Source organism: Diabrotica undecimpunctata, chromosome 4 (assembly GCF_040954645.1).
Source record: "Diabrotica undecimpunctata isolate CICGRU chromosome 4, icDiaUnde3, whole genome shotgun sequence".
NCBI classification, from domain to species: Eukaryota; Metazoa; Arthropoda; class Insecta; order Coleoptera; family Chrysomelidae; genus Diabrotica; species Diabrotica undecimpunctata.
Window position 1 is genome coordinate 81495694 of NC_092806.1, and position 22167 is coordinate 81517860.

Genomic DNA, 22167 nt, shown 5'->3' on the forward strand with positions numbered 1-22167 from the left:
GGCCAGGATCGAGCTCGGCGTACCCAAGAAACTAGCTGCGGTAACACAAATGTGTAAGTAACTCTTTTGCACAAGTTAGAATAGGGGGAGAAATATCAAATGTTCTGCAAAAATTCTGGACTGAGACTGGGAGATCCGTTGTCCCCATTGTTGTTTAACCTGGCCTTAGAATATGTCATGCGAAAAATATATCCAAAAATCAAACCAGACATCACTGCTTGGGGAGCAAAAATCATACTCGCCTTTGCCGATGACATAGACGCAGTAACACAATCAACATTAGAAATTAAGGATATTTTCTCGAGCTTTGAAGAAGCTGCATTAAACATCGGTCTAAAAATAAATGAAGACAAAACAAAATACATGGTCGTCTCAAAACAAGAACGACGGCGAATAAGGCAAAACATTACTATAAATGATCACAACTTCGAAGTGGTTAAAGAATTTAAATATCTAGGAGCAACAATCACAAATGACAACAAAGTAGAGCGAGAAGTTGAAACGAGAATAATGACAGGAAACAGATCTTTCTTTGCAATGCAACATCTAATGAAGTCAAAACTTCTTTAACGAGGTACAAAAATCCGGATATATAAGACTATAATACGACCAGCAATCGCGTATGGAAGCGAAACATGGACGCTAACAAAAAGAGAAATAAATAACAGAATGACGGTATTAGATTTTTGTTTTGATACAGTGCAGCAACAACCGCTGATACGTATTTCGACCTTCTTAGGTCTCTTCAGAACGGTATAGTCACTGCTCTGAACCAAAACAAAAATCTCTCCCGTCCTAGACAATATTTATTAAAATAACTATATACGGACGTAACTACGCCATCTAAAAACAAAAAGAGAAATCAAACGATTTCTACTTAGCGAAACCGAATTCAAATCTTAACCACTGTGTTTCCTAAAATTTGCGAAACAAACAGCTGGATAAATTACTCGGCAAGGGAATCTAAAATTGCATTCCACAAGCCGTTCATCCTGGTCAAAATTTGTAGTGAATTCAGTTTCTGGTACTTCAAACGAAGTAAATAACAAAACAGAATGACGGTATTAGATTTTTGTTTTGATACAGTGCAGCAACAACCGCTGATACGTATTTCGACCTTCTTAGGTCTCTTCAGAACGGTATAGTCACTGCTCTGAACCAAAACAAAAATCTCTCCCGGAGTCGCTGTCGAACCTTCCAACAGTGAACACGTTATCGCTTTGAATCAATTATATTGTTAATTGATATTTAATGTTGGTGTTTAATACAGTTGATAAAATGTGAAATAATATTTGTTATGTTTGCATATGAAGTGATTAACAGTCAGTAAGTTTTTTATTCTACATATTGAATAAATAATTATAAATTTTAGACTATCTATCGTCTATATAAAATTTTAACTAGTAGTGTTTTAAAAAAAAACTATCAACAACTACAAAACAGTTTATTAGTTTTTCGTTTTAAATCCAGTTTCACCGACCAGCTGTAAAGCTGGCCACAGACGTATTAAATCCTTCAATAATTTTAATACGTTGGAGGAAAATTAAATATGGCTACTAACAGCAGCATCTCACCTACCTCACTACTAATGTCTGAATCAAACTCTAATATCTCAACGTACTCATCAGCAGTAGCAAATATGCAGTTCCCATCGAAAGAACAAGCGATTGTCTTCAGTGCCTTGGATAATACTAAATTGCAGGACTATTTAATTCCATTGGGCAAGATAATTCAACTTAAGAATATAATATTTTCATCAAGATTATCAAATAACCGTATTTGTATGTATCTAGCAAATAAAAAAGTTGTTGATGACTTCATGACAAACCACGGTCATATAAAAATTCAAAATGTAACTGTACAGGCTAGAAGATTAATCACCCCTGCGGAACGGATTGTTCTTTCAAATGTGTGTCCCACCATACCGCATAGTTTCTTAATCAACTACCTACAAAATATCGGACTTAACATGGTATCTCCAATAACATTTTTAAAAATCAGCGCTACATCACCTGAGTATAGTCATATTCTCAGCTTCAGAAGACAGGTCTATGTAAGTCCTCATAGTATAGAACTACCCGATTCGTTTACTATAAATCATGACGAAACAACATATCGAATCTTTCTGTCTCAAGATAGTATGGTATGTTACAACTGCAAAAAGACCGGACATACTGCCCATAGCTGCAACGAAAACTCACAAGTTCATGTTGAAGAACGTTCTATGGATTCCTTTGTCAGTGAAATTAGCCAACCTTCAATGTCGCCGTCTAACCAAACTCTACCTCTATTATCACATCAAAGCACCATTTTACAACATACCGAGTCAGAATTACCCAATGTAAATACAGAAGAAACAGGAAATAAAGAAACGCATTCAAAACGCTCTATAAATGAAGTCATCTCTCCAGAAATTGACACTGTACCTCAAGAAAGCCCATTTGTAACACCAAAATCTACAGGAACTCGAAAAAAGCCAAAGAAAACTAAACTTGTAGAAACGCATTCGGATTTATCCTTTTCATCCAAGATAGAACCAGCCAAAACCTTCATCAATAATCACGAACCGCCATTTACACTGAACAGTGAACAATTAGCCCTCCTACTAGACAACACTGCCGGCTTATCTAATCCTATAATCTCGATCAAGGATTTCACTCCTGATTTGCTAGGTTTCTCTCACATGTTAAAACAAATCCGTCCCTATTTAAAAGAAAGGTCAATAAAATCAAGACTAACTAACTTAAACAAAAAAATATTTGCTTATCCTGGAGAGGTGGGCTCTGAATTAGAAAGTGATGCATCACAAACCAGCACTTATTAGCAGCTACCGTTTAGTTTTTATTTATTTTTTTTTATTTAAATTTTTTATTTCTTACATTCAACTCGATCATACAATGGAATATCGATGGATTCTTCCATCGCTTGGCTATGCTACAGATTATCATTGCCGAAAACTGTCCAGACATAATCTGTCTGCAAGAGACCAATTTAAAACCTCAACAGAAATACAGTCCTAAACAATACATATTATGCTTTCGTAAAGACAGGATGCTTGTTAGCCATGCTAGTGGTGGTGTTATGGCATTAGTAAAAAAATCTTTCGATGCAAATTTATTTCCCGTAGTAAGCAATTTAGAAGCTATAGTCATCAAAATTGATTCCTTGATGTCATTTTATCTATGTAATATCTACATTCCTCCCAACTCACAGGTAAATTATGCAGATATACTGCACCTTATACACCAAATTCCAACACCACGTATAGTCGTCGGTGACTTTAATGGACACAATATAATATGGGGATCTTCTAACACAAATAAGATGGGAAGAATAATAGAAAACCTAATACATAACGTTAATTTAAATTTTCTTAATGATGGAACCCCCACGAGGTTCAACTCAGCATCAGGAGAATCCTCGGCAATTGACTTAAGTCTCTGTGATCCAATTTTAACTCCTTGCTTATCGTGGGAAGTTTTGTCGTTCAACTATGGCAGCGACCATCACCCCATAAAAATCTGCAATACTAACGCCCTACCCGAACCAAAAGACACCTTTGTCTTAAAATGGAAAACAGAAAAGGCTGATTGGGTGAGTTTTTCAACATATATTGATAATTCCGTAGAAAGCTGTGAAATAAATTACTGTGATATCGATAGAACAATCACTAATTTTAATGACTTAATACTAAAAAGTGCAGAACTCTACATTCAAAAAACAAAAAAAATTCACAATCATCTTCCAGTACCATGGTGGAATAAGGATTGCAAAGAAGCAATACAGCAAAGTAAAAAAGCTTTCAATAGGTTTAAACAGCACAAAACCCAAGAAAGTAAAATAGAATTCAAACGATTAAAAGCTAGAGCCCAATTAATCATAAAAAATTCAAAAAAAGCCTCATGGTCAAAATACGTCTCAGAAATAAATAGTTCTACTCCAATGAGCGAAGCTTGGAAAAGGGTAAAGAAAATTTCCGGTTTAAAGTATTCTTCATCAATTAACACTCTTAAAATAAACAATACCACAGTCTCTTCTTCACAAGACATTGCTAACACTCTTGCTTTCACATTTGAACAAAATTCCTCTAGCGAAAACTACGACATTAATTTTAGGGACTACAAGCTAAAGAAAGAACGCACCATCTTGTCTCTAGAAGAATCCCACGAAAACCCCCTAACTCAACCTCTTACTATTATAGAACTAAATAACTCCTTACAAGATATGAAAAACTCAAGTCCGGGACCCGACAATATTCCTGTCGTATTCCTGAAGCATTTATCAATCTTAGCAAAACAACATCTACAGCAAATTTTCAATCAAATTTGGCAACAACGACAATATCCGTCTATATGGGCAAAAGCCACAATTTTGCCTTATTTAAAATCCAGAAAGCCTCGACTTGATCCAGAATCATACAGACCCATCTCTCTAACATGTGCCATGGCTAAATTAATGGAGAAAATAGTCAATGCCCGGCTTATGTGGAGACTGGAAAAATCTCATTTCTTCTTACCAGAGCAAAACGGCTTCAGACGTAATCGGTCAGCAATGGACAATATCGTAGACTTACAAAGTGATGTCCAAGAAGCGTTAGCAATGAATCAAATGTGCATAGCTATTTTCTTCGATATAAAGAAAGCCTTCAATACGTGTTGGAGATTCAACATCATTAAAAAATTGCACGCATCCAATATATCAATATATAGAAGAAAAATATCGTGGCTTCGTAATCTACGTGAATGGTTCGGGTGTAGTTCGATTGAACTTTTTAGGCGCGCTGCTAACAAAGTCGCAGTGGCCATGATGATTTCCAATCTCCGCTAGGAGTGGCACGAGAAGAAGAAGAATATTAGAGGACACTGCTTAGCCTATATCGAAAATTTGTTAAAAGACTTTTCTTTCCAAGTAAGAGTTAATAACGTTTATTCTGATTTTTATACTGCAGAAAACGGTACCCCACAAGGCTCAGTACTTAGTCCTACCCTATTCCTAGTTGCCATAAACAACATATTAAACAAATTACAGAAACCTCTCAAAGCTCGCCTCTATGCCGACGATTTAGTGGTATACATTAAAGGAGCACAAAAAGAATCTATGTGCAGAATAGTACAGACATTTTTAACCCAACTAGATGAATGGACAGCTAGTACAGGCTTCGAATTCTCCGTTACAAAGACAACTGGTATGGTGTTTACGAAAAAATTATGCATTACACCAGTCCTTTATCTTCACAACAGCATTATTCCCTTCCAAACTCCGTAAAATTCCTTGGTATGTGGCTGGATCAAAAACTTTCCTGGAAAAAGCACATACAACACTTGGCGCTAACATGCAACAAAAGACTCAATTTGCTTAAAACTGTATCAAATCGTTTCTGGGGTTCCGACTTCTCTACACTACTCCTTCTGTATAAAACACTAATTAGATCCAAACTCGATTACGGTTCAATTGTTTATGCCTCCGCAACCAAGAGTACCCTAAAACCATTAGATACAATCCACAATGCTGCACTTCGGATCGTTCTCGGAGCTTTTCACACTTCACCCATAGAAAGCTTACACTCCGAAACTGGAGAACCATCATTGCAGTATAGGCGGGCACTTTTAACACTTTCACACGCTTCTTCTGTAGCTGCTAATAAGGATCATCCACTCTTCGAAAATACTTTTTCTAAAAATAATCTTGACTTTCTCTTTAATAAACCTCGTACTGGAAAACCTTATTACACACGAGTAAGATCAATTCTGAATAATTTTGACACAACAATCCCAGATGTATTTTACTGTAACATCCAACATCCGACTCCATGGTTGATAAGCATCCCAAATTGCAACACCTCTTTACTAGAGTTGTCCAAAAAATACAATAACAACATAATAATCAAAAACAAACTAAATGAGATTCTTGAACGAGACTACCTTAACTGCACAAACATCTTTACCGATGCATCTAAATCTACTGATGGCATTGGTTGTGCTTTTGTTACTCCAACGTCTACTTTCAAATTTAAGCTACCGCCTAGCTCAAGTGTTTTCACCGCTGAACTGTTTGCTTTGTACCGTGCCCTAAAAGATGCAAACCTCTCAAGAATTTCAAAACCTCTGTTTCTCACTGACTCGCTCAGCTCTCTTCTTGCAATACAGCATCTGTATCCTAAACAGCCATTGGAGCAACTAATAAAAACTGAACTACAAATCGCCCAAGAGAACCACATAACTCCTAAATTTATATGGATTCCATCGCATATAGGAATTATCGGCAATGAAGAGGCAGACAGTAGTGCTCGGGATGCAACAACAAGTGCGGAATCTGAATTAGTGCGTGAGAGTGTGTGTAAAGATCTCAAATCGTTTTTTAAACAAAAAGTGATGGGTCAGTGGCAGCGCGAATGGTTTCTATCGCGATCTAAATTAAGATCGCTAAAACCAGATACACGACAGTGGAAAACTAGTGCTAGCACACGGTTTATTCAAACGGTTCTAACGCGCCTACGTATAGGACACACTAAGATAACACACTCGTATTTACTTTCGGCCAGTGAACGCCCGCTGTGCGACCTATGTGTTACGCCTCTTACCGTCGTCCATTTGTTAATCGAGTGTCCAAAATACCATACAGAACGTTCCATAAACAATATACCAAATACTCTACCAGATTTATTAGGAGAAAACTGTCACGTAAAAAACTTATTAAATTACCTAAGGTCAATTAATATCTTGTATCAGATTTAAAGTTTTGTTTACTGAGTAATGCCGCTAATAACCTTTTGGTAGATGCGGCAATATTTCTTCTTAATAAAAAAAAAATCTCTCCCGTCCTAGACAATAGTTATTAAAATAACTATATACGGACCTAACTACGCCATCTCAAAACAAAAAGAGAAATCAAACGATTTCTACTTAGCGAAACAGAATTCAAATCTTAACCACTGTGTTTCCTAAAATTTGCGAAACAAACAGCTGGATAAATTACTCGGCAAGGGAATCTAAAATTGCATTCCACAAGCCGTTCATCCTGGTCAAAATTCGTAGTAAATTCAGTTTCTGGTACTTCAAACGAAGTAAATAACAAAACAGAATGACGGTATTAGATTTTTGTTTTGATACAGTGCAGCAACAACCGCTGATACGTATTTCGACCTTCTTAGGTCTCTTCAGAACGGTATAGTCACTGCTCTGAACCAAAACAAAAATCTCTCCCGTCCTAGACAATAGTTATTAAAATAATGAAAAAGACAGAAAAGATTTTATTTCACGTTCAAAGCGTCTATGTATCTATTGATACGTATTTCGCTTTAATAAAGCTCATCAGAATAGTTATTCATAGCCTATTAAAATAACTATATACGGACGTAACTACGCCATCTAAAAACAAAAAGAGAAATCAAACGATTTCTACTTAGCGAAACCGAATTCAAATCTTAACCACTGTGTTTCCTAAAATTTGCGAAACAAACAGCTGGATAAATTACTCGGCAAGGGAATCTAAAATTGCATTCCACAAGCCGTTCATCCTGGTCAAAATTCGTAGTGAATTCAGTTTCTGGTACTTCAAACGAAGTAAATAACAAAAAAATGGAATGCTTGTGGAATGCAATTTTAGATTCCCTTGCCGAGTAATTTATCCAGCTGTTTGTTTCGCAAATTTTAGGAAACACAGTGGTTAAGATTTGAATTCGGTTTCGCTAAGTAGAAATCGTTTGATTTCTTTTTGTTTTAGAAATAAATAAATTGCTGGTGTGGGAACGTAAAATTCTTCGAATAATATATGGCCCTTGCAGAGACAGCGTGACAAACGAATGGAGGGGCAGATACAATAACGAGCTAGAGTCTCTATTCGGAAAAGAAAATTTAGTAAGATATATAAAGGCCAATAGACTCAGATGGGCAGGGCATGTGATACGCAGTAACGACAATCGCCTTATAAACAATGTGTTCTGGAAAAGGCCAGAGGGAAGAAGGTCTGTAGGGCGGCCTAGAAAAAGGTGGAAAGATGCAGTCAAAGAAGATCTAGAGAAAATGGGAGTGCGACAATGGGAATTACTGGCACAGGACCAACAAAGATGGAAGGCAATAGTAAACGCGGCAAAGACTCACGAAGAGTTGTAGCGCCATTGATGATGATGATGATGAACCCATGGTGGCATCGTTCTCTATCTGTAAAACAACTTAATCTAGCTACATATGTTACACTACCAATCTAATTAGTCTTTTGAATCAGACCACGCATTTCAACACTACGTAAATATTTCTGAAGAGGTGTCAGAAATTTAGAGGTTTTCATCATTTATTATTTGCCACTTTTTATCACTGAAATTATATCTCAACAATTATAAAAAGTATGTAAGTATAGAATTACCTTTACTTCTTCTTGATGTGCCTATCCGTTACGAATGTTAGCGATCATCATGGCAAGGTTTATCTTATCTGCGGCAGCGCGGAAAAGCTGCACAGATGTTGTATTAAACCAGATTCTGAGGTTCTTTAACCAAGATGTTCTTCTTCTTTCTGGACCTCGTTTTCCAAATATTTTTCCTTACAGGATGGCTTGAAGGAAAGTATATCTGGATTCATTTCGCATAATATGTCCGAAGAACTGAAACTTTTGAGATTTGATGGTGGTCAGTACCTCTCGGTTTTTGTTCATTCTTCTGAGGACCTCCTCATTTGTGACTCGGTTAGTCCACAAGATTTTAAGCATTCTTCGATATAGCCACATATTAAATGCTTCCAGTTTCCTGCACATATCTTCGCAACGCAATACCGTTAAGTATGCTTGATTAGTTAATCATCAATGATTTATGATGTTTAAGTAAAATAAAGTATTGTGGCATCATCCTTTATTTCTGAAACAAAAAGAATAACAACTAAATCTAGATACAATGTTACTTACGCTAAGAATAAAATTAGTCTTTTTGAATCAGAACATGCTTTCAACAATACGATTAATATTTCTGAAGAGGTGTCAGAAATTTATTGGTTTTCATCATTTATTGTTTGCCAATTCATATAACTGAAATAACTTATTTCAACATTTAATAAAACTATATAACTATAAAATTAACTTTATTATTGAAAGCAATACTGTTAAGTATGCTTGATTAGTAAATCATCAATGAATTAAGGTGCTTAAGGCAACTAACCCATTGTGGCATCATTCTTTATCTCTGAACCAAAAAGAAAAACAACTTAATCTAGCTACATATGTTACACTAAGAATTTAATTAGTCTTTTCAATCAGAACAGGCTTTCAACAATACGTAAACATTTCTGAAGGGATGCCAGAAATTTAGCGGCTTTCCTCATTTATTATTTGCCACTTTTTATAACTGAAATTACTTATCTATCTCAAAAATTATAAAAACTATGTAAGTCTAGAATTACCTTTACTACTAAACGCAATACTGTTAATTATGCTTAATAACTTAATCTTCAATGATTTATGATGTTTAAGTGAAACACTTATTGTGGCATCATCCTTTATTTCTCAAACAAAAAGAACAACTAAATCTAGATACATATGTTAGACTAATAATATAATTAGTCTTTTTGATTCAGCACAATACGTAAACATTTCTGAAGAGGTGTTAGAAATTTAGTGGTTTTCCTCATTTACTGTTTGCCAATTTTTAAAACTGAAATAACTTATTTCAACAATTAGAAAAACTATATAAATACAGAATTATCCAACTAATCCAAGTATCCGACTAATTAAGAATTTAATTAGTCTTTTGAATCCGAACTTGCTTTCAACAATACGTTTAATATTTTTAAAGAGGTGTCAGAATTTATTGGTTTTTATCATTTATTGTTTGCCAATTTTTATAAATAAAATAACTTATTTCAACATTAAAAAAAAACTATACAAGAATAAAATTACCTTTATTAACACTACGTAAATATTTCTGAAGAGGTGTCAGAAATTTAGAGGTTTTCATCATTTATTTGCCACTTTTTATCACTGAAATTAATTATTTATCTCAACAACAATTATAAAAACTATGTAAGTATAGAATTACCTTTACTACTCAACGCAATACTGCTAAGTATGTTTAATAGTTAATCATCAATGATTTATAGTGTTTAAGTAAAATAACCTATTGTGACATCATCCTTTATTTCTAAAACAAAAAGAAGAACAACTAAATCTAGATACATATGTTAGTTACACTAAGAATAAAATTAGCCTTTTTGAATCAGAACATGCTTTCAACAATACGATTAATATTTCTGAAGAGGTGTCAGAAATTTATTGGTTTTCATCATTTATTGTTTGCCAATTTTTATAACTGAAATAACTTATTTCAACATTTAATAAAACTATATAAGTATAAAAGAACCTTTATTATTGAACGCAATACTGTTAAGTATGCTAGATTAGTAAATCATCAAAGAATTAAGGTGTTTAAGGCAACTAACCCATAATGGTATCATGCTTTAATTCTGAAACAAAAAGAAGAACAACTAAATCTAGCTACATATGTTACACTAAGATTCTAATTAGTCTTTTGAATCAGAACAAGCTTTCTACAATAATACGTAGACATTTCTGAAGAGGTGTCAGAAATTTAGTGGTTTTCCTCATTTACTGTTTGCCAATTTTTATAAATGAAATAACTTATTTCAACAATTAGAACACTATATAAATACAGAATTACCTTCATTATTCAACGTAATACTGTTAAATATGTTTGATTGATAAATCATAACTGAATTATGGTATTTAAGGAATCTAACCCATTGTCGCATTGTTCTTTATCTCTAAAACAAAAAGAAGAACAATTTATCTACTTAAAGATGTTACACTACGAATCTAATTAGTCTTTTGAATCAGAACATGCTTTCAACAATACGTTCAATATTTCTGAATAAATGTCAGAAATTTAATGGTTTTCATCATTTATTGTTTACCAATATTTATAACTGAAATAACATATTCCAACATAAAAAAACTATATAAGTACAAAATTACCTTTATTATTGAACGCAATACTGTTAAGTATGCTTGATTAGTAAATAATCAATGAATTAAGGTGTTTAAGGCAACTAACCCATGGTGGGGGGGTTCAAAGGAGTAGTGATGCGCATTATAAGATGCTGTTTCCAGTTAGCATCTCCAGCCTCTCCTACTCAATTCCTATCCTCACCTCCATGAAGTGTGGTCTTGACCACACGGGTGGACCCCGGAAATCTGAGCAACCTTGTTAGAGATTGGGTAACCAACCCCAATGGAAGGCAAGGTCAGGGCGAACGAGGAAGGGAGAACATGGTCCTCCGAAAAGGAGGTTTTGCTACGGACCAGCGACCCATACAAGTAAAAAAAAATTGTTACGAAACGAATATTATTGCCTCGGAATAGGACAGATTATAAAAACAAACGACGAAAGCTACAGACAAAGAATATTCTATTAGGAACATGGAATGTACTAAGTTGGTACAGACCTGGAATTGCCACGACAGCGATAAAACAACTAGAAAACTTGAACTATGATGTAGTAGCCATTCAGGAGATGAAATCCTTGTAATACATGAAAGACTACAATCAGAGTTATTAGACTTTAAACCAATAAGCGAACGAATCTGCATCATAAGATTAAGAGGTAAATTGTCCAATTTAACTATATTTTCAGTGTATGTACCAACCGAAGACGCATTAGAGGATGATAAAAATGAATTCTACGGCTCTCTAAATCAACTCTACACAGAAGCTCCTAACCACGATATTAAAATAATACTAGGTGATCTAAACGCAAAGGTAGGCACAGAAGACTACGTAATACCGGCGGCAGGAAGATATAGTCTACATGAAGTTACAAACGATAATGGATCACGTTTGATCGATTTTGCAACAGGCTGCAACTTAGCCATCAAAAGCACCCAGTTCGCTAGAAAAAAGATCCACAAGGCAACATGGAGATCAAACGATGGAAGAACAAATAAACAAATAGATCACGTATTGATTGATGGGAGACATTCTAGCAGCATAATAAGTGTAAGAACTATGAGAGGGCCGGACAGCGTCACAGACCATTTTCTCGTAAAGGCCAAGCTCAGAACAAGAATTTCAACACAAACAATAGATAAATACACAAAGATCGAACGATGGAATGTGGCGAAGCTGAAAGAAGAAAATAATCAAAGACAATACCAAGTAGAATTAAGAAATAGGTTTCAGGTTTTGGAAATAAATGAAAATGAAAATCAGCGATGGAACTCCATAAAAACAACTATTACAGAAGCAGCAGAGAAATCTATCGGAAGAACGAAAAAAACAAAAAAGGAAAAATGGTTCGACGACGAATGTGAAAGAACTCTAAAAGAAGCAAACAAAAGAAGAATTGATTATCTATCGAATCCATCAGAAGAAAAACGTATACGATTCCACAGAGAGAGAGAGAGCCGCAGCGAGAAGAACACTTAGACAAAAAAAGAGACAATATCTGCAGCAACAAATTGAAAAAGTAGAAGGAGAACACAGAAGAAATCAAAATAAAAATTTCTACAGAGAAGTAAGACAGTAAAAATGGAGAAATGCTGGCTGCCGAAAACAAAATAATAGAAAAATGGGCTGAATATTTTGAAGAGCTCCTGAATATCCAAAATTTCACTGATGAAAACAATGAAAATGGTGGAAACAACGAAGAACATGAGTATCAAACGGTCGAATTAGAAATACCCCCACCAGACATGAAAGAAATTATGCATGCCATAAAAAAGCTTAAAAACGATAAATCCCCTGGTCTGGACAATATTGATGCCGAGCTAATTAAAACAGGCGGTCATGAACTCATAAGTAAAACCCCATCAATTAATAGAAATGGCCTGGCAACAAGAAATAATGCCGAAAGAATGGTGTGGTAGTATTATTGTACCAATACACAAGAAAGGAAAAAAGGAATCATGCATGAATTACAGAGGAATCTCACTAATCAATAATCTCACTAATGGAAGGCAATAGTAAACGCGGCAAAGACTCACGAAGAGTTGTAGAGCCATTGATGATGATGAACCCATGGTGGCATCGTTCTCTATCTCTAAAACAACTTAATCTAGCTACATATGTTACACTACCAATCTAATTAGTCTTTTGAATCAGACCACGCATTTCAACACTACGTAAATATTTCTGAAGAGGTGTCAGAAATTTAGAGGTTTTCATCATTTATTATTTGCCACTTTTTATCACTGAAATTATATCTAAACAATTATAAAAAGTATGTAAGTATAGAATTACCTTTACTTCTTCTTGATGTGCCTATCCGTTACGAATGTTAGCGATCATCATGGCAAGCTTTATCTTATCTGCGGCAGCGCGGAAAAGCTGCACAGATGTTGTATTAAACCAGATTCTGAGGTTCTTTAACCAAGATGTTCTTCTTCTTTCTGGACCTCGTTTTCCAAATTTTTTTCCTTACAGGATGGCTTGAAGGAAAGTATATCTGGATTCATTTCGCATAATATGTCCGAAGAACTGAAACTTTTGAGATTTGATGGTGGTCAGTACCTCTCGGTTTTTGTTCATTCTTCTGAGGACCTCCTCATTTGTGACTCGGTTAGTCCACAAGATTTTAAGCATTCTTCGATATAGCCACATCTTAAATGCTTCCAGTTTTCTGCACATATCTTCGCAACGCAATACCGTTAAGTATGCTTGATTAGTTAATCATCAATGATTTATGATGTTTAAGTAAAATAAAGTATTGTGGCATCATCCTTTATTTCTGAAACAAAAAGAATAACAACTAAATCTAGATACAATGTTACTTACGCTAAGAATAAAATTAGTCTTTTTGAATCAGAACATGCTTTCAACAATACGATTAATATTTCTGAAGAGGTGTCAGAAATTTATTGGCTTTCATCATTTATTGTTTGCCAATTCATATAACTGAAATAACTTATTTCAACATTTAATAAAACTATATAACTATAAAATTAACTTTATTATTGAAAGCAATACTGTTAAGTATGCTTGATTAGTAAATCATCAATGAATTAAGGTGCTTAAGGCAACTAACCCATTGTGGCATCATTCTTTATCTCTGAACCAAAAAGAAAAACAACTTAATCTAGCTACATATGTTACACTAAGAATTTAATTAGTCTTTTCAATCAGAACAGGCTTTCAACAATACGTAAATATTTCTGAAGGGATGCCAGAAATTTAGCGGCTTTCCTCATTTATTATTTGCCACTTTTTATAACTGAAATTACTTATCTATCTCAAAAATTATAAAAACTATGTAAGTCTAGAATTACCTTTACTACTAAACGCAATACTGTTAATTATGCTTAATAACTTAATCTTCAATGATTTATGATGTTTAAGTGAAACACTTATTGTGGCATCATCCTTTATTTCTCAAACAAAAAGAACAACTAAATCTAGATACATATGTTAGACTAATAATATAATTAGTACTTTTGATTCAGAACATGCTTCCAACAATACGTTTAATATTTCTGAAGATGTGTCAGAAAATTATTGGTTTTCATCATTTATTGTTTGCCAATTCTTACAACTGAAATAACTTATTTCAACATTTAAAAAAACTATGTAAGTATAAAATTAATTTTATTATTGAACGCAATACTGTTAAGTATGCTTGATTAGTAAATCATCAATGAATTAAGGTGTTTAAGGCAACTAACTACTGGTGGCATCGTTCTTTATCTCTGAAACAAAAAAAAAACACTTAATCTAGCTACCATATGTTACACTACCAATCTAATTAGTCTTTTGAATCAGACCACGCATTTCAACACTACGTAAATATTTCTGAAGAGGTGTCAGAAATTTAGAGGTTTTCATCATTTATTTGCCACTTTTTATCACTGAAATTAATTATTTATCTCAACAACAATTATAAAAACTACGTAAGTATAGAATTACCTTTACTACTCAACGCAATACTGCTAAGTATGTTTAATAGTTAATCATCAATGATTTATAGTGTTTAAGTAAAATAACCTATTGTGACATCATCCTTTATTTCTAAAACAAAAAGAAGAACAACTAAATCTAGATACATATGTTAGTTACACTAAGAATAAAATTAGCCTTTTTGAATCAGAACATGCTTTCAACAATACGATTAATATTTCTGAAGAGGTGTCAGAAATTTAGTGGTTTTCCTCATTTACTGTTTGCCAATTTTTATAAATGAAATAACTTATTTCAACAATTAGAACACTATATAAATACAGAATTACCTTCATTATTCAACGTAATACTGTTAAATATGTTTGATTGATAAATCATAACTGAATTATGGTATTTAAGGAATCTAACCCATTGTCGCATTGTTCTTTATCTCTAAAACAAAAAGAAGAACAATTTATCTACTTAAAGATGTTACACTACGAATCTAATTAGTCTTTTGAATCAGAACATGCTTTCAACAATACGTTCAATATTTCTGAATAGATGTCAGAAATTTAATGGTTTTCATCATTTATTGTTTACCAATATTTATAACTGAAATAACATATTCCAACATAAAAAAACTATATAAGTACAAAATTACCTTTATTATTGAACGCAATACTGTTAAGTATGCTTGATTAGTAAATAATCAATGAATTAAGGTGTTTAAGGCAACTAACCCATGGTGGGGGGGTTCAAAGGAGTAGTGATGCGCATTATAAGATGCTGTTTCCAGTTAGCATCTCCAGCCTCTCCTACTCAATTCCTATCCTCACCTCCATGAAGTGTGGTCTTGACCACACGGGTGGACCCCGGAAATCTGAGCAACCTTGTTAGAGATTGGGTAACCAACCCCAATGGAAGGCAAGGTCAGGGCGAACGAGGAAGGGAGAACATGGTCCTCCGAAAAGGAGGTTTTGCTACGGACCAGCGACCCATACAAGTAAAAAAAAATTGCTACGAAACGAATATTATTGCCTCGGAATAGGACAGATTATAAAAACAAACGACGAAAGCTACAGACAAAGAATATTCTATTAGGAACATGGAATGTACTAAGTTGGTACAGACCTGGAATTGCCACGACAGCGATAAAACAACTAGAAAACTTGAACTATGATGTAGTAGCCATTCAGGAGATGAAATCCTTGTAATACATGAAAGACTACAATCAGAGTTATTAGACTTTAAACCAATAAGCGAACGAATCTGCATCATAAGATTAAGAGGTAAATTGTCCAATTTAACTATATTTTCAGTGTATGTACCAACCGAAGACGCATTAGAGGATGATAAAAATGAATTCTACGGCTCTCTAAATCAACTCTACACAGAAGCTCCTAACCACGATATTAAAATAATACTAGGTGATCTAAACGCAAAGGTAGGCACAGAAGACTACGTAATACCGGCGGCAGGAAGATATAGTCTACATGAAGTTACAAACGATAATGGATCACGTTTGATCGATTTTGCAACAGGCTGCAACTTAGCCATCAAAAGCACCCAGTTCGCTAGAAAAAAGATCCACAAGGCAACATGGAGATCAAACGATGGAAGAACAAATAAACAAATAGATCACGTATTGATTGATGGGAGACATTCTAGCAGCATAATAAGTGTAAGAACTATGAGAGGGCCGGACAGCGTCACAGACCATTTTCTCGTAAAGGCCAAGCTCAGAACAAGAATTTCAACACAAACAATAGATAAATACACAAAGATCGAACGATGGAATGTGGCGAAGCTGAAAGAAGAAAATAATCAAAGACAATACCAAGTAGAATTAAGAAATAGGTTTCAGGTTTTGGAAATAAATGAAAATGAAAGTGAAGATCAGCGATGGAACTCCATAAAAACAACTATTACAGAAGCAGCAGAGAAATCTATCGGAAGAACGAAAAAAACAAAAAAGGAAAAATGGTTCGACGACGAATGTGAAAGAACTCTAAAAGAAGCAAACAAAAGAAGAATTGATTATCTATCGAATCCATCAGAAGAAAAACGTATACGATTCCACAGAGAGAGAGAGAGAGCCGCAGCGAGAAGAACACTTAGACAAAAAAAGAGACAATATCTGCAGCAACAAATTGAAAAAGTAGAAGGAGAACACAGAAGAAATAAAAATAAAAATTTCTACAGAGAAGTAAGACAGTAAAAATGGAGAAATGCTGGCTGCCGAAAACAAAATAATAGAAAAATGGGCTGAATATTTTGAAGAGCTCCTGAATATCCAAAATTTCACTGATGAAAACAATGAAAATGGTGGAAACAACGAAGAACATGAGTATCAAACGGTCGAATTAGAAATACCCCCACCAGGCATGGAAGAAATTATGCATGCCATAAAAAAGCTTAAAAACGATAAATCCCCTGGTCTGGACAATATTGATGCCGAGCTAATTAAAACAGGCGGTCATGAACTCATAAGTAAAACCCCATCAATTAATAGAAATGGCCTGGCAACAAGAAATAATGCCGAAAGAATGGTGTGGTAGTATTATTGTACCAATACACAAGAAAGGAAAAAAGGAATCATGCATGAATTACAGAGGAATCTCACTAATCAATAATCTCACTAATGGAAGGCAATAGTAAACGCGGCAAAGACTCACGAAGAGTTGTAGAGCCATTGATGATGATGAACCCATGGTGGCATCGTTCTCTATCTCTAAAACAACTTAATCTAGCTACATATGTTACACTACCAATCTAATTAGTCTTTTGAATCAGACCACGCATTTCAACACTACGTAAATATTTCTGAAGAGGTGTCAGAAATTTAGAGGTTTTCATCATTTATTATTTGCCACTTTTTATCACTGAAATTATATCTAAACAATTATAAAAAGTATGTAAGTATAGAATTACCTTTACTTCTTCTTGATGTGCCTATCCGTTACGAATGTTAGCGATCATCATGGCAAGCTTTATCTTATCTGCGGCAGCGCGGAAAAGCTGCACAGATGTTGTATTAAACCAGATTCTGAGGTTCTTTAACCAAGATGTTCTTCTTCTTTCTGGACCTCGTTTTCCAAATTTTTTTCCTTACAGGATGGCTTGAAGGAAAGTATATCTGGATTCATTTCGCATAATATGTCCGAAGAACTGAAACTTTTGAGATTTGATGGTGGTCAGTACCTCTCGGTTTTTGTTCATTCTTCTGAGGACCTCCTCATTTGTGACTCGGTTAGTCCACCAGATTTTAAGCATTCTTCGATATAGCCACATCTTAAATGCTTCCAGTTTTCTGCACATATCTTCGCAACGCAATACCGTTAAGTATGCTTGATTAGTTAATCATCAATGATTTATGATGTTTAAGTAAAATAAAGTATTGTGGCATCATCCTTTATTTCTGAAACAAAAAGAATAACAACTAAATCTAGATACAATGTTACTTACGCTAAGAATAAAATTAGTCTTTTTGAATCAGAACATGCTTTCAACAATACGATTAATATTTCTGAAGAGGTGTCAGAAATTTATTGGCTTTCATCATTTATTGTTTGCCAATTCATATAACTGAAATAACTTATTTCAACATTTAATAAAACTATATAACTATAAAATTAACTTTATTATTGAAAGCAATACTGTTAAGTATGCTTGATTAGTAAATCATCAATGAATTAAGGTGCTTAAGGCAACTAACCCATTGTGGCATCATTCTTTATCTCTGAACCAAAAAGAAAAACAACTTAATCTAGCTACATATGTTACACTAAGAATTTAATTAGTCTTTTCAATCAGAACAGGCTTTCAACAATACGTAAATATTTCTGAAGGGATGCCAGAAATTTAGCGGCTTTCCTCATTTATTATTTGCCACTTTTTATAACTGAAATTACTTATCTATCTCAAAAATTATAAAAACTATGTAAGTCTAGAATTACCTTTACTACTAAACGCAATACTGTTAATTATGCTTAATAACTTAATCTTCAATGATTTATGATGTTTAAGTGAAACACTTATTGTGGCATCATCCTTCATTTCTCAAACAAAAAGAACAACTAAATCTAGATACATATGTTAGACTAATAATATAATTAGTCTTTTTGATTCAGAACATGCTTCCAACAATACGTTTAATATTTCTGAAGATGTGTCAGAAAATTATTGGTTTTCATCATTTATTGTTTGCCAATTCTTACAACTGAAATAACTTATTTCAACATTTAAAAAAACTATGTAAGTATAAAATTAATTTTATTATTGAACGCAATACTGTTAAGTATGCTTGATTAGTAAATCATCAATGAATTAAGGTGTTTAAGGCAACTAACTACTGGTGGCATCGTTCTTTATCTCTGAAACAAAAAAAAAAACACTTAATCTAGCTACCATATGTTACACTACCAATCTAATTAGTCTTTTGAATCAGACCACGCATTTCAACACTACGTAAATATTTCTGAAGAGGTGTCAGAAATTTAGAGGTTTTCATCATTTATTTGCCACTTTTTATCACTGAAATTAATTATTTATCTCAACAACAATTATAAAAACTACGTAAGTATAGAATTACCTTTACTACTCAACGCAATACTGCTAAGTATGTTTAATAGTTAATCATCAATGATTTATAGTGTTTAAGTAAAATAACCTATTGTGACATCATCCTTTATTTCTAAAACAAAAAGAAGAACAACTAAATCTAGATACATATGTTAGTTACACTAAGAATAAAATTAGCCTTTTTGAATCAGAACATGCTTTCAACAATACGATTAATATTTCTGAAGAGGTGTCAGAAATTTAGTGGTTTTCCTCATTTACTGTTTGCCAATTTTTATAAATGAAATAACTTATTTCAACAATTAGAACACTATATAAATACAGAATTACCTTCATTATTCAACGTAATACTGTTAAATATGTTTTATTGATAAATCATAACTGAATTATGGTATTTAAGGAATCTAACCCATTGTCGCATTGTTCTTTATCTCTAAAACAAAAAGAAGAACAATTTATCTACTTAAAGATGTTACACTACGAATCTAATTAGTCTTTTGAATCAGAACATGCTTTCAACAATACGTTCAATATTTCTGAATAGATGTCAGAAATTTAATGGTTTTCATCATTTATTGTTTACCAATATTTATAACTGAAATAACATATTCCAACATAAAAAAACTATATAAGTACAAAATTACCTTTATTATTGAACGCAATACTGTTAAGTATGCTTGATTAGTAAATAATCAATGAATTAAGGTGTTTAAGGCAACTAACCCATGGTGGGGGGGTTCAAAGGAGTAGTGATGCGCATTATAAGATGCTGTTTCCAGTTAGCATCTCCAGCCTCTCCTACTCAATTCCTATCCTCACCTCCATGAAGTGTGGTCTTGACCACACGGGTGGACCCCGGAAATCTGAGCAACCTTGTTAGAGATTAGGTAACCAACCCCAATGGAAGGCAAGGTCAGGGCGAACGAGGAAGGGAGAACATGGTCCTCCGAAAAGGAGGTTTTGCTACGGACCAGCGACCCATACAAGTAAAAAAAAAATTGCTACGAAACGAATATTATTGCCTCGGAATAGGACAGATTATAAAAACAAACGACGAAAGCTACGGACAAAGAATATTCTATTAGGAACATGGAATGTACTAAGTTGGTACAGACCTGGAATTGCCACGACAGCGATAAAACAACTAGAAAACTTGAACTATGATGTAGTAGCCATTCAGGAGATGAAATCCTTGTAATACATGAAAGACTACAATCAGAGTTATTAGACTTTAAACCAATAAGCGAACGAATCTGCATCATAAGATTAAGAGGTAAATTGTCCAATTTAACTATACTTTCAGTGTATGCACCAACCGAAGACGCATTAGAGGATGATAAAAATGAATTCTACGGCTCTCTAAATCAACTCTACACAGAAGCTCCTAACCACGATATTAAAATAATACTAGGTGATCTAAACGCAAAGGTAGGCACAGAAGACTACGTAATACCGGCGGCAGGAAGATATAGTCTACATGAAGTTACAAACGATAATGGATCACGTTTGATCGATTTTGCAACAGGCTGCAACTTAGCCATCAAAAGCACCCAGTTCGCTAGAAAAAAGATCCACAAGGCAACATGGAGATCAAACGATGGAAGAACAAATAAACAAATAGATCACGTATTGATTGATGGGAGACATTCTAGCAGCATAATAAGTGTAAGAACTATGAGAGGGCCGGACAGCGTCACAGACCATTTTCTAGTAAAGGCCAAGCTCAGAACAAGAATTTCAACACAAACAATAGATAAATACACAAAGATCGAACGATGGAATGTGGCGAAGCTGAAAGAAGAAAATAATCAAAGACAATACCAAGTAGAATTAAGAAATAGGTTTCAGGTTTTGGAAATAAATGAAAATGAAAGTGAAGATCAGCGATGGAACTCCATAAAAACAACTATTACAGAAGCAGCAGAGAAATCTATCGGAAGAATGAAAAAAACAAAAAAGGAAAAATGGTTCGACGACGAACGTGAAAGAACTCTAAAAGAAGCAAACAAAAGAAGAACTGATTATCTATCGAATCCATCAGAAGAAAAACGTATACGATTCCACAGAGAGAGAGAGCCGCAGCGAGAAGAACACTTAGACAAAAAAAAGAGACAATATCTGCAGCAACAAATTGAAAAAGTAGAAGGAGAACACAGAAGAAATCAAAATAAAAATTTCTACAGAGAAGTAAGACAGTAAAAATGGAGAAATGCTGGCTGCCGAAAACAAAATAATAGAAAAATGGGCTGAATATTTTGAAGAGCTTCTGAATATCCAAAATTTCACTGATGAAAACAATGAAAATGGTGGAAACAACAAAGAACATTAGTATCAAACGGTCGAATTAGAAATACCCCCACCAGGCATGGAAGAAATTACGCATGCCATAAAAACGCTTAAAAACGATAAATCCCCTGGTCTGGACAATATTCATGCCGAGCTAATTAAAACAGGCGGTCATGAACTCATAAGTAAAATCCATCAATTAATAGAAATGGCCTGGCAACAAGAAATAATGCCGAAAGAATGGTGTGGTAGTATTATTGTACCAATACACAAGAAAGGAAAAAAGGAATCATGCATGAATTACAGAGGAATCTCACTAATCAATAATCTCACTAATGGAAGGCAATAGTAAACGCGGCAAAGACTCACGAAGAGTTGTAGAGCCATTGATGATGATGAACCCATGGTGGCATCGTTCTCTATCTCTAAAAC

At 34.1% G+C, this 22167-nt stretch overlaps 1 protein-coding gene across 21 annotated transcripts in view; it reads right to left on the reverse strand.

Annotated features, from left to right (window-relative positions):
- Positions 1-22167, reverse strand: part of LOC140439729 (uncharacterized) — a 150914-nt gene that overhangs the window by 17881 nt on the left and 110866 nt on the right. For 9 of the 21 annotated variants that reach the window (XM_072529843.1, XM_072529841.1, XM_072529844.1 and 6 more), the window contains 10 exons: positions 19780-19882; positions 19460-19561; positions 17800-18286; positions 15216-15318; positions 14896-14997; positions 13237-13723; positions 10661-10763; positions 10022-10123; positions 9883-9963; positions 8362-8848 (listed from right to left, as the gene is read on the reverse strand). The gene's annotated coding sequence lies outside the window, so the exon portion shown is untranslated. The other 12 variants (XM_072529851.1, XR_011950692.1, XM_072529852.1 and 9 more) reach the window with 12 other exon arrangements.